The sequence below is a fragment of the Pongo pygmaeus genome, chromosome 21 (genome assembly GCF_028885625.2).
Source record: "Pongo pygmaeus isolate AG05252 chromosome 21, NHGRI_mPonPyg2-v2.0_pri, whole genome shotgun sequence".
NCBI lineage: Eukaryota > Metazoa > Chordata > Mammalia > Primates > Hominidae > Pongo > Pongo pygmaeus.
The window spans coordinates 28,653,683-28,666,205 of record NC_072394.2 but is presented as its reverse complement, the minus strand read 5'-3'; the positions used below and the strand labels follow the sequence as shown (position 1 = coordinate 28,666,205).

The following is a 12,523-nucleotide window of genomic DNA, read 5'->3' as shown; positions in this document are numbered from 1 at the left end:
GCATATGATTAAGATGTTATTTTTTAAGTTAATAAGGATGAATTAATAAATAGTACCCAAAAAATATAAACTAGAGGGGACAAATAATCCTTACTTCATACCATACTCCAAAACAAATATCAGACTAATTATAGCCAAATTTTTTTTTAAAGAACTAAGAGAAAACATGAGTGAATACCTATAAAATCTTGGGATAATGAAGCCATGGGAAATAAAAAAAGATTGACAGATTTTTCTTTTTTTTTTTTTTGGAGACGGAGTTTCACTCTTGTTGCCCAAGTTGGAGTGTAATGAGGCGATCTTGGCTCACTGCAACCTCCACCTCCCAGGTTCAAGTGATTCTCCTCCCTCAGCCTCCTGAGTAGCTGGGATTACAGGCATGCACTACCATGCCTGGCTAATTTTGTATTTTTAGCAGAGATGGGGTTTCTCCATGTTGGTCAGGCTGGTCTGGAACTCCTGACCTCAGGTGATCCGCCCACCTCGGCCTCCCAAAGTGCTGAGATTACAGGCATGAGCCACCACGCTAGGCCAACAGACTTAAATTCAAGGCATAGAAAAAAATATTTGCAAAGTAGAACAAAAAAATGCAAATCTTAACACAGGTTGAGTATTCCTAATTCAAAAATCCAAAATGTGAAAGGCTCCAAAATTCAGTACTTTCTGAGTGCCAACAAGACACTCAAAAGAAAATGCTCGGCCAGGCGCAGTGGCTCACGCCTGTAATCCCAGCACTTTGGGAGGCCGAGGCAGGTGGATCACAAGGTCAGGAGATTGAGACCATCCTGGCCAAAACAGTGAAACCGCGTCTCTACTAAAAATACAAAAAAAAAAAAATTAGCCGGGTGTGGTAGCGGGCGCCTGCAGTCCCAGCTCCTAGGGAGGCTGAGGCAAAAGAATGGCGTGAACCTGGGAGGTGGAGCTTGCAGTGAGCTGAGATCGTGCCACTGCACTCCAGCCTAGGCGCGCCACTACACTCCAGCCTAGGCAACAAAGTGAGACTCCGTCTCAAAAAAAAAAAAAACGCTCACTGAAGCATTCTGAATTTCAGATTAACAAATTAGGAATGCTCAACTGGTAAGTATAGTGCAAATATGACAAAATCCAAAAAAGAAAAAAAGAAACCCAAAATCCAAAACACTTTCCAGTCATAAGCACTTTGGAGAAAGGATATTCAACCTGTACGTGTTTCTCAAGCAATTTCAGATCAAAAACAACGTATCTAGTAGCATCAACTTTACTCAAAGAATATGGAAGAAAAATGTTTTATATTAAAACAAGCACTGATGTTTCTGAAACAGAATGAGAAATTCACATTAATTTTAGATAAAACAGAAGAGACTTAAAAGAAGTGTCATGCTTGTTATATTCCAAACACTTTTAAATATGCATACATTCCCCCATATCATGCATCTGTGGAAAAATTTGTGAAGCAATGTCTATAAATATAAATATCAAAAAAGCTCTTGATAAGAAATATATGAACTTGGACTGGGAACAGTTGCTCACGGCTGTAATCCCAGAACTTTAGTAGGCTTGAGCTCAAGAGTTCGAGACCATCCTGGCCAACACAGGAGACCCCCATCTCTAAAAACATAGTGAAACCCTGTCTCTGCAAAAAATACAACAATTAGTTGGGTGTAGTGGTGCACGCCTGTAGTCCCAGCTACTCAAGAGGCTGAAGCGGGAGGATCTCGAGCCTGGGAGGCAGAAGCTGCAAGTGAGCCGAGACCTCTCCACTGCACTCCAGCCTGGGTGACAGAGTGAGACCCTGTCTCAAAAAATATAGATACATGAATTCAATAGAAAATTCTCAGCACTGACCACATATACTTTACTGTGAAGCAGGATCACCAAATTTTTTCTATAAAGGGTCTATAAAGGGCCAGAGTTACGTGGTCTCTTGAGTGAGCTTGGCTGTGTTGCAATTAAACCTTATTTACAAAACCAGATGCTGGTGATGCCTCCACCAGCAACATCCCTGTAACCTGAGAACTTGTGAGAAATGCACATTTTCGGGGCCCACCCTAGATCTTCAGAAAGAGATCCATGTTTGACAAGGAAGGTGTTGTAGTTAGCCCCCAGCTAGGTGATTTGACTTTGGAGACAGGAAATGATTTTAGCCAGCCCTGGAGAGGAGTCAATAAAGCCAAACCGAATTTGAGGCTGAAATCCTATCTAAAGTAGAATGTGTAAGAAATTGTGTTGGCCAGGTGCAGTGGCTCACACCTGTAATCTCAGCACTTTGGGAGGCTGAGGCAGGTGGATCACGAGGTCAGGAGTTTGAGACCAGCCTAAACAATATGGTGAAACCCCATCTCTACTAAAAATATGAAAATTAGCCAGGCGTAGCTACTCAGGAGACTGAGGCAGAAGAATCACTTGAATCCACGAGGCAGAGGTTTCAGTGAGCCGATATCGCGCCATTGCACTCCAGCCTGGGCGACAGAGCAAGATTCCGTCCCAAAAAAAAAAAAAAATATATGAAAATACAAAAATTAGCCAGGCGTGGTTGCAGTGACCGTAATCCCAACTACTCAGGAGGCTGAGGCAGGAGAATCGCTTGAACCCAGGAGGTGGAGGTTGCAGTGAGCCAAGGTCGCACCATTGCACTCTAGCCTGGGCAACAAGAGCAAAACTCCGTCTCAAAAAAAAAAAAGAAAGAAAGAAATTGTGTTTCCTTCATGAAGACTGAGGACACAGCAGTGCTTTCGGTCTGAAGCAGGGTGGAGAAGACCCTCAGAGTCACAAAGCCAAGAACTCTGAGATGAAATGATGGTCCAGAATGAAAAAGCTTATTCAAATTTAATTAAATGGAGCTGGGGGTATGTATATATTCACTTGAACAAAGGAAAGCCAGTGGAGGAAAAAAATGTGTGAGCGTTGAGGTGGTGGGTAGAAGATTCCTACAGAAACAAACAAGGGAATTGACAGAAAGAATCCAAGCTAGGGGGCATAAAGGCAAACACTGTAGCCAGGAATGAACCACAGGCAAACAAGGCAGGAGCGAGAGGAGACAGTTCTGCTCCCATTCAGCCTCAGTCTCCTCCCAGTGCACCCTTTACTCCACCCCAAAATTTTCTAAAATGCACATGTGAACAAGTCACTCCCCTTCTGGGAATCTCCCCGTGCCTTTCCAAAGATTCAAGCCCCATAATACAGTATCAAAGGACCTCTCCACCTGACCCCCATCACATCCTCAGCATCCTTCCAACTGTCCTAACTCAGTTACCCTCTCCCAGTCACATGCCTCTCCCGATCCACTCTTTGCTCACACTGATCCCTCGATCTGGAATGTCATTCCCACCTTCTGTAGCCTAACCCTACTTTCTATCCCAAGTCCCCAAAAGTCATCCTGGAACACAGCATGATTAGAGTCTAACTTCGAGCTTCGCAACTGACCGGCCTAGGGTCAAATCCTGACTCTACTTGGCAGCGCTAAGACCCTAGGCAAGGAGCTGCCCTCCTGCCACACCTCAGCATCCTCAGCTGTAGGATGAAAAGCATTAATACTCAGCCCACAGGGCTGCAGAGACTGATCAACGTGAAAGAACACAGGAGTGCTGGGCAGAGCTCCCTGGCACTCAACTGACACTGGCTTCTCTGCCCTCTTCTATACTAATGAGAACTTAGAAACCCTGAGTTTCAGATGAGAGCTGGAAATAGTGTTCTACAGTGGTTTAATGGAACAGAATTCAAGACTCAGGAATTAACTTACAGAAGTTACCCAAGACTTCATCAATAAATGAAGGACCAGAAGCCACCTTGCCTGCCAGTTGCTAGGACTAGCAATAATAACCTCAAGTGCCCAATACATAATCAATACCTACAGGCACCATCACTGTTTCCTTGGCCCTATCACATGGGGCTCTCTTGTCTTTCTAGGGTCCCCTCTATTGCTTGGAGAGGGTCCAACAGAGAAGTGCACCTTATCAAACTGCTCTTCCATTCAACTTAGAAGATAGAGGGATTCATCTCTGTAAGAGTTACACACATAGATGGATGACCTCCACCAGGTGCTCAATGAGATGATGCCTTTGGGAAGGAAGCCTGAGCCATCAGCTGCTTTGAGCAAAACTCATGAGTGGGCAAAACTCATGAGTGGGCAAAACTCATGAGTGGGCCAGGCACGGTGGCTCACGCCTGTAATCCCAGCACTTTGGGAGGCCGAGGTGGGCGGATCACGAGGTCAGGAGTTCGAGACCAGCCTGGCCAACATGGTGAAACTCCATCTCTACTAAAAATACAAAAATTAGCCGGGTACAGTGGTATGCACCCATAATCCCAGCTACTTGGGAGGCTGAGGCAGGAGAATCACTTGAACCCGGGAGGTGGAAGTTGCAGTGAGCCGAGGTCACACCACTGCACTCCAGCCTAGGCGACAGAGCAAGATTCCATCTCAAAAAAAAAAAACAAAACTCATGAGTGAAGATTTTCCTGATCACTGACCAGAGAAAACCACTCTCCTTTAAGGATGGAATTTCCATAGAGGGCCTTAGAGACACCTAGATCTGAGGTCACGGACTTGGCTGAGGTCACCTGAGGTCAAAGTCAAAAATTGGAACAAAGGACAATGAGAAGCTCCCAAGATTTGTATTTCCATAGAGGATGACCTTCCCCAAAAATCTCCACCCTTGCTTTTCTGCTGCATTTGGGTATGCTGGGTTGGCATCACAACTTAACATGGCCTAAACCAGCTCCTCCAGCATCTCAGTTAATGGCCTCTTTCTTTCTAGGTGCTAAGACCAGAACCTCGGAGTCCTCCTCAATTTTCTTTCTGGTTCATCAGCAAATCTCAACCTCACCTTGAAATCCCACTAGTCTCCCCTCAGCCCTGCACTAGCCATCTGGCTGTTCTCCTTGCTGTCCTGCCTTCAATCTATCTCACACAGCAATGCCTAGAGTGTGCTTGCTAAAAGCTAGATCAGTCCACCTCCCTTCTTTACTCCTAAACCCTCCAATGGCTTCTACCATCCTCGAGGTAAAATCTACCAGCCTTACAGTGGTCCGCACGGCCTTACATGATCTGTCCCCCATGGTTTCTCTGACCTCAAGACCAAATTCTCCCCTCCTCCTGCCTCAGGGCCTTTTCGTCTGCTGTTTCCTCCCCTCAGAATGATCTTTCTCCCAGATCTCCACATGCCTCACTACCTTCACATCTTTAGTCAAAGATGACTCAAGCCCTCTGCTATGAACTCAACTGTATCCCCCACCACCACCGAAAGAATTCATTATGTTGAAGCCCTACCCCCACAATGTGGCTGTATTTAGAGATAGAGCCTTTAGGAGGTAACCGAGTTTAAATGAGTTCTTAAGGATGGGGCCCTGATCCAATAGGAAAACTTTATTTTTTTAAACAAAGTAGCTTTGTCACCCAGGCCGGTGTGCAGCGGCACAATCATGGCTCACTGCAGCCTCAACCTCTTGGGCTCAAGCAATCCTCCCACCTCAGCCTCCTGAGTAGCTGGGACTACAGGCCCTACCACCACGTCCAGCGAATTTTTTATTTTATTTTATTTTATTTTGTAGAGACAGAGTCTTATACTATGTTGCCTAGACTGGTCTCAAGTGATCCTCCTGCCTCAGCCTCCCGAAGTGCCGGGATTACAGGTGTGACCAACAGTGCTTGAACAGAAAGAGATAAATGGCACCGAGAAAAGGCCATGTGAGGACTCATCAAGAGGATGGCCACCTACAAGCCAGGTAGAAAGCCCTCCCCAGAAACTAAAGAGGCCAGAACCTTGACCTTGGACTTCCCAGACTCCAGAACTATAAGAAATAAATTTCCGTTGTTTAAGCCACCCACACTGTGCTATTTTTGTTACGGCAGTGTTAGCAGACTAATATACCTTCCTCCCTGTCTACTCTTCCAAAAATATCAACTTCCATCCCCACACTTAATCCCCCGAGCCTTGTCAGATTCCTCTTCACAGCACCAGCTCTCATTGTCCACCTCCCTCCAGTGTGGGCTCCATGTGGGCTGGGAATCTCCCTGCAGCATCCCAAGCACCAAGAATATTACCCAGCACAGATCAGGCACTCAAACAATGTAATAAATGTATGAAAGGCCTATGAAAGGTGCAAGCTGAAAGCAGACCTCAATTACAGGAGAGCCAAGAACCTAGAACCTGTGACAAAATAACAGGTTCAAAATAGCAAAGCCAGAGAGAAAATGAGAAGAACGGCATAGCACACAAAGGGCTCGTTTCAACCTAGAGGCTGCAACGCACAGCTTAACCTGGAGGAGGATGGTTCCCTACAGAAAGAATAAAAGCAAGCCCAGAGAATAACTGGAGGAATAGCAGGGCATGAAAATGAATTAATGAGGTTACTGGGCACTGGGAACCAACAGACTGGTGTGTGAGGGTTTTATGGACAAGGCCAGGAAACAGGTCAGGAAGGACTGTAAGATGTTTAAATTTAAAAAGCCTAAGAGGATTAAATATAAATACGTTTTTAAAAAGCTTCAATTTACATGTACAAAGCACCATATAATTTCAAATCATTACTGTTGACCTTTTTTTTTTTTTTAGGAGACAGTCTCACTCTGTCACCCAGGCTGGAGTGCAGTGGCACGATCTCGACTCACTGCAAACTCCACCTCCCAGGTTCAAGCGATTCTCCTGCCTCAGCCTCCTGCGTGGCCGGAAATACAGGCATGCGCCACCATGCCCGGCTAATTTTTGTATTTTTAGTAGAGACAAGGTTTCACCATGGTGGCCAGGCTGGTCTCGAACTCCTGAGCTCAAGCGACCTGCCCGCCTCAGCCTCCCAAAGTGCTGGGATTACAGGCATGAGCCACCATGCCCAGCCCCGGCCTACTGCTTTTAATTACCTTAACCAAAATGGGAAAATTCCTCAAGCTACCAGGGGTACCAGAAAATAGGTCCCCAAATAGATCTCTGGTTTGTCTTTAGAGACACTGAAGAGGACAACAATAGCCAATTCGGGATTTCAAACACCCCACAAACTAGACCTTAGGCTCTGTGAGGGCAAAAGACAGAGTTTATTCAACAACGATCTGTTCAACAGAACCTGGTCACCAAGTGGATGGATGGATGGGCAGACACAGATGGACAGACTACTCAATGGGTGGCTACATGTGCTTGCCTGCCCCGGGACACATGACTCACTTCTGCAATGCTACATAGACTAGAGTTTGCTCCATCAATGAGATAGATAGTATGGCATGAAACCTAGCAAAACCATCTACATTTTTCTAGCCAGGTACTGGTTTTTTTTAAGCTGGTCGCCACACTCAGCTATTTTTTTTTTTTTTTTATAGAAACAGGAGTCTTGCTATGTTGCCTAGGCTGGTCTTGAACTCCTGGCCTCAAACAATCCTCCCACCTCAGCCTCCCAAAGTGCTGGGATTACAGGTGTGAACCACAACACCCGGCCCAGGTACTTCAATAGGCATTTTTTAAACATGTCAACAGATGTTTAAATTTAATTGACTCAATTGACCGTGCCACAGTCAGAGAACTGCCAGACAACCATCTAAAATACTGTCAACATAAAAAGTTCCTGAAATACCTATTGTCTTAAAAAATCACCCTCCACTCTAAGCAAAGAAACCGAAAGAGAAATGCCTTGGTATTAAAAGAAAGAAGCTGGTTGCCATTTTGGCAAAGGAAATAGCCTAGAAAGCAGATACCTCATGCTCAGGATGTCACATGGAACAGGCTGGACACACCTGCTGCCTCCCTTTAACTAGCAGGTGTGCCATGAGAGCTTACACTGGGCACACCCGCCGGTCCCCAAAAGCTATTAAATTGGGGATGAATGAAAAGAGAACAGTAGTAATAAGTTCATAAGTGACCCTGATAGAGCCAACCATCACCCAGCAGAGAATTCTGTTTTGAGCTGAAAAAGGCCCTTTATAAATCTCACCAGGTTCAAACACCTTCAGGGGAGGCAGGCAACGTCACCTGCAACGGTGAAAAAGGCAGGTGTAGACAACCAGAAATGGTGAGGCCCAAACCCAGCAGCATTCAAATACAAAACATAAAATAAAAATGCTCCAGCCACCCCAATTCCAGCCTTTTGCTTCAGAGAGGACGAAGCCGGCTGAGGGAGGTCACATGGCCAATTAGTGACAGCTCAAACCAGACTGCCTCCGGACTCCCGGTCCCATGTCCTCGCACATCCCGGGGCCTTCTCTGCGCGCAGATGACCCAATTGTCAGCAGGGACTGCATCTTCCCCCACCCGTCTCCCAGCACTGCAAGAATAGAAGTAGCACCTACTACAAACGCTGCAGACCCAGAAAGCCCTTATGGGTGACTTTCTTCCACCTGCAGTTGCCCTCATTTACCCTTTGCCCTGACAATCGATAATTTCCCATCAGTCACGCTTAAACCTCCAGCCTGCAGGCCGACATCCTATCAGCCACCCATCCAAGGGGGGCATCTAGGACTAAACGAAGGAGAAAATCCTGCGCCTTAAAGTAGTCACACTCGAAATGTCATTTTTTTTCCCCCGAAAGGTGGCAAGGAGAGGGACTCGCGACCCCCGGGGAACAGGCCAGAAAGGCCCCGGAGTCGGAGGAGCTGCTTCTAAAATTACTTCGCGCAGTCTTTGTAGAAGGGAAGAAAGCAAGAATGTAAAAGGCACCCTCTTGCCGCCCCTCCTGATGCCCCTGAATTCCAGGGGGCGAGACGATGCCCGTGCGCACCACCTAGGGAGGGGCGAGGGAAGCGACCCTAGGACGCGCGGGCGCAGAGCCCGGGAGGAGGCGGCGGCAGCCAGTGGGGTTCTGGGGGCGCCCCATTTGCCTCCCCGCTGCACGGCCTGAGGGCCCGAGCGCGCTGTGGCTCCCGCGGCGGGCAGGGGTGGGTACCCCGGGGGCTCGGCCCGACCGGCAGAGCGGCAGGAGCTGAGGGCCGCCGGGCATCTTGGGCCCCGGGGCTAGGGTGGCCGGCGGGCGCGGGGTCCCGGGAGACGGGTCGGGGTGGGGGCGCGCAGGCCGCGCCGCGGGGCCGGTGGGTGACAGCGCGCGGGGGCCGTGCCAGGCCGGCCTCGTGGGCGCGGCGGGCACCTCGCGGCCCCGCCGGCAGGTGCGGCCCGCAGGCCGGGCAGGGAGCGCGGCGGCCCGGCTCTCACCTGGCTGCAGCTCGCGTGGTTCCCGTCCTGCCGCCGCGCCTCGGCGCCGCAGTGCCCGCTGCTGCCGCCGCCTCCGGTCCCCGCGACAGCCGCCTGCAAAATGGCGCCGCAGAGGGGCGGGCCGGGGGCGGGGTGCAGCGGCGCCGCCCGCCCCCGCGCCGGTCTGGGGCCCACCTCCCTCCCCGCCCCCGACCCCTGCCCTCGGGCCTACCCCCAGGGAGGGGTTGCCCCCTGGCACCCGGCAGCGCTCCCCGGAACATCCCGGGCCTCGCACCCAGCCGTCCCCTTCCCGTTCCTTTAATTTCCCTCCCCTGTGCAGAAAGATTGCCCCCCTTCGCGACCCTTCCCACCAGTCACACTTGCTCCTGGGGACCCACCTGGCAAGCAGAGCGCTGGTCCGTGAGTGTCCTGGTCCAGGTCCCCCCTTTTTGCCCCGCCTGCCACCGAGCCCTGTCATTGCTCGAGTATGATAATCAGGCAGTTTGTGGTGCATTAGGCTCAGTGGGTTGGATGTTTTAAAACATTTTCACCGCTTCTCCACTTAGGTAGCCGGGTTTTTTAACTTAACTGGAAAAGAAGTCCTCCTTACCTCATGCAGAGATGGTAATACAGACCAAGGCTTTTCAGACTTGAATTCCCTGGGAGTCGTATTAGGCTAGGGGCGGGTTCACATTCAGTGGCTCTGGAGTGCAGCCGGAAAGTCTGCACTTCTAAATTGTCCCCAGGTGATACCCCCTGGTGAGGTTCTTGGACCGCTAAGCAGAAAGGCCAAGTGTAAATCCCTGGCCCTCGGTCTTAGAGCTGGGCAGCCTCACTTTGAGGACTTCATTAAGATGCAGATGGCTGGGCCCCACCCCCAGAGCTGCTAAGGCTGGAGGTCTGGCGTGAGGCTCCAGAATCTGCATTTCTGGCAAATTCCCACGTGATGCTGATGCTACTGATCTGGGGACCACAAGTATTGAGCCACTGCTGAAATCTGAATACATTTTTTTAAATGTTCTAATAATTAGTACTTTCTTAACACCTTCCATCTTGAAACCATTGTCATGGTTGTTTTACTAACTGAATGATAATGTACTAGTTCCCGGGCAACTCTTGAGAAACAGAATTGTAGACGGTGTCTGACCTCACATGGAGATAAATTGATTTTATAATCAGAATTATTTATGTGTTTTACACAGTTTTGGAAAGTGACATCACACATATCAATGCAGTTGGGGGAGCAGCAACTAAAGGAATTTTATGAAATAGGCAAGTGTGGTCTGTGTCTTGACAATATTGTGTCTTCCCATTTATTTATCTAATAACTGCATTTTTATTTGCTTATATTTAATTTTTTAGAGACAAGGTCTTACTCTGTCACCCAGGCTGGAGTGCAATGGCACAATCAAGGCTGCAGCATCAACCTTCCAGGCTCAAGGGATCCCCCAATCTTGGCCTCCTAAGTAGCTGGGATGACAGGAACACACCACCAGGTCCAGCTAAGCTTGGTTTTATGCGTCACGGGCGCGCATCCTTAACCTTGGCAAAATGAACCTTCTAAATTGACTGAGACCTGTCTCAGATATTTGAAGTTCACAATTCCTACTGGGATTCAGTAAGTAGGGAAAAGAAAGTGTTGGATTGCAAAATTCAGTATACACTGGAATGTCGAATGTTTTGATCCCTATTGAAGATGGAGAAAATAAAAAACAAAGATGCTGCCGGGCGCGGTGGCTCAAGCCTGTAATCCCAGCACTTTGGGAGACCGAGGAGGGCGGATCACGAGGTCAGGAGATCGACACCATCCTGGCTAACACGGTGAAAACCCGTCTCTACTAAAAATACAAAAAAATTAGCCAGGCGTGGTGGCGGGCGCCTGTAGTCCCAGCTACTCGGGAGGCTGAGGCAGGAGAATGAATGGCGTGAACCCGGCAGGTGGAGCTTGCAGTGAGCCGAGATCGCGCCACCGCACTCCAGCCTCGGCGACAGAGCGAGACTCCGTCTCAAAAACAAAATAAAACAACAACAACAACAACAAAGATGCTGTGACCAGCACCCAGAGAAAAACTCACGCATTGCCCCGTAACCATCATTCTACACCAGTGAGAGCATAGAGCGTATTCCAGCCAACCTTTTTTTTTTTTTTTTTTAATACGACGTGTTTGCTTAGCAAGGAATGCGGAGTCTTCTGTTTAGAAGGGAAGGGAAGTTCCAGGGTCAAGACCCCCTGAGCTTTTAAGTCTATCCCCTCCTCATTGTTATTCCATGAACTGTGGAATCTTCAGTGTCTCCCTCTCCCTCTCTAGGCATTTACCATTTTTCTCTATCTTGAAAAACCTTCCAAAGTCCCAGTCTCCCCAGCCGTCCTGCCTGCCTTCCTCTCCCCAACCTCCCCCACCGTCACCCCTCAGGCACTGTCCCTCCCTGTTTTATCAGATGTCATCTGTGACCTTCTAATTGCCAAAACCAATTACAGGTTTACAGTCCTTTTCTTCTTTGATGGTTCTGTAACAGTCCATTGACTTCTCACTTGAAACTCTATTCTTGTGATAATACCACTGTTTCTCGCTAACTATCCATACACCCCCCTTCCCTCTCATACCCTCCCCTGCCCTCTCATTCTCTAACCCCCTCTGAAGGTCAGCCATCTCCTCGTGGTTCCCAAACATCTCTCCCTAGACAAGACAGACATCTTTCTGAACTTGTAGACACATTTCCAATTGTCCCTTGAGCAACCTGCCCTGAATATTCTCCAGAAATTGCAAATAATCTTCACTATTGACACATTATTTTCTCCCATAAACTGGTTTCTTATCTGAGTTTTCTCATTTTGCTACCAGAAACTTCGAACTGGTCTTTGAGTCCTTGCCCCACAGCCTACATGTCCACTCTGTGACCTATGATCAAGCTGGGAAGTATTTCTGAAATTCTCTTCTCATCCAACACAGGTACTGACCCTCACTGGCTCTTTCTTGGACTGTTAACCATCGAAAAAGTTTCTCTCTGGACTGTTGGACTCAAGACTAATCTTCCGAAACTATCCTTGTTATCATCCCAGAGCACAGAACTAATAATCTCACACCTTTTCTGAAAATCCTTCAGGGCCTCCCAGTCAAAAGGATAACTGGAGACCAGGCACAGTAGTTCACACCTGTAATCCCAGCATTTTGGGAGACCAAGGCAGGAGGATCGCCTTTGCCAGGAGTTTGAGACCACACTAGGCAAGATGGGGAGACCCCATCTCTGAATAAATAAATAAATTAATTAATTAATTAAAAGTTTAGGCTGGGCACAGTGGCTTACCCCTGTAATCCCAGCACTTTGGGAGGCCGAGGCAGGCGGATCACCTGAGGTCGGGAGTTCGGGACCAGCCTTACCAACATGGAGAAACCCTGTTCACTACTACAAATACAAAATTAGCCGGGCATGGTGGCGCA

The 12,523-nt window shown here is 48.4% G+C and overlaps 1 protein-coding gene across 11 annotated transcripts in view; it reads right to left on the bottom strand.

Moving 5' to 3' along the window:
* SLC23A2 (solute carrier family 23 member 2) overlaps positions 1-12,523 on the bottom strand; it is a 159,720-nt gene that overhangs the window by 141,865 nt on the left and 5,332 nt on the right. For 2 of the 11 annotated variants that reach the window (XM_054467897.2, XM_054467898.2), the window contains exon 1: positions 9,105-9,227. The exons of 1 other annotated variant lie outside the window; for it this stretch is intronic. The gene's annotated coding sequence lies outside the window, so the exon portion shown is untranslated. Of the gene's footprint in view, positions 1-9,104; positions 9,228-9,481; positions 9,505-12,523 lie in introns of those variants that run through there. 8 more of the 11 variants (XM_054467895.2, XM_054467896.2, XM_054467890.2 and 5 more) reach the window with 6 other exon arrangements.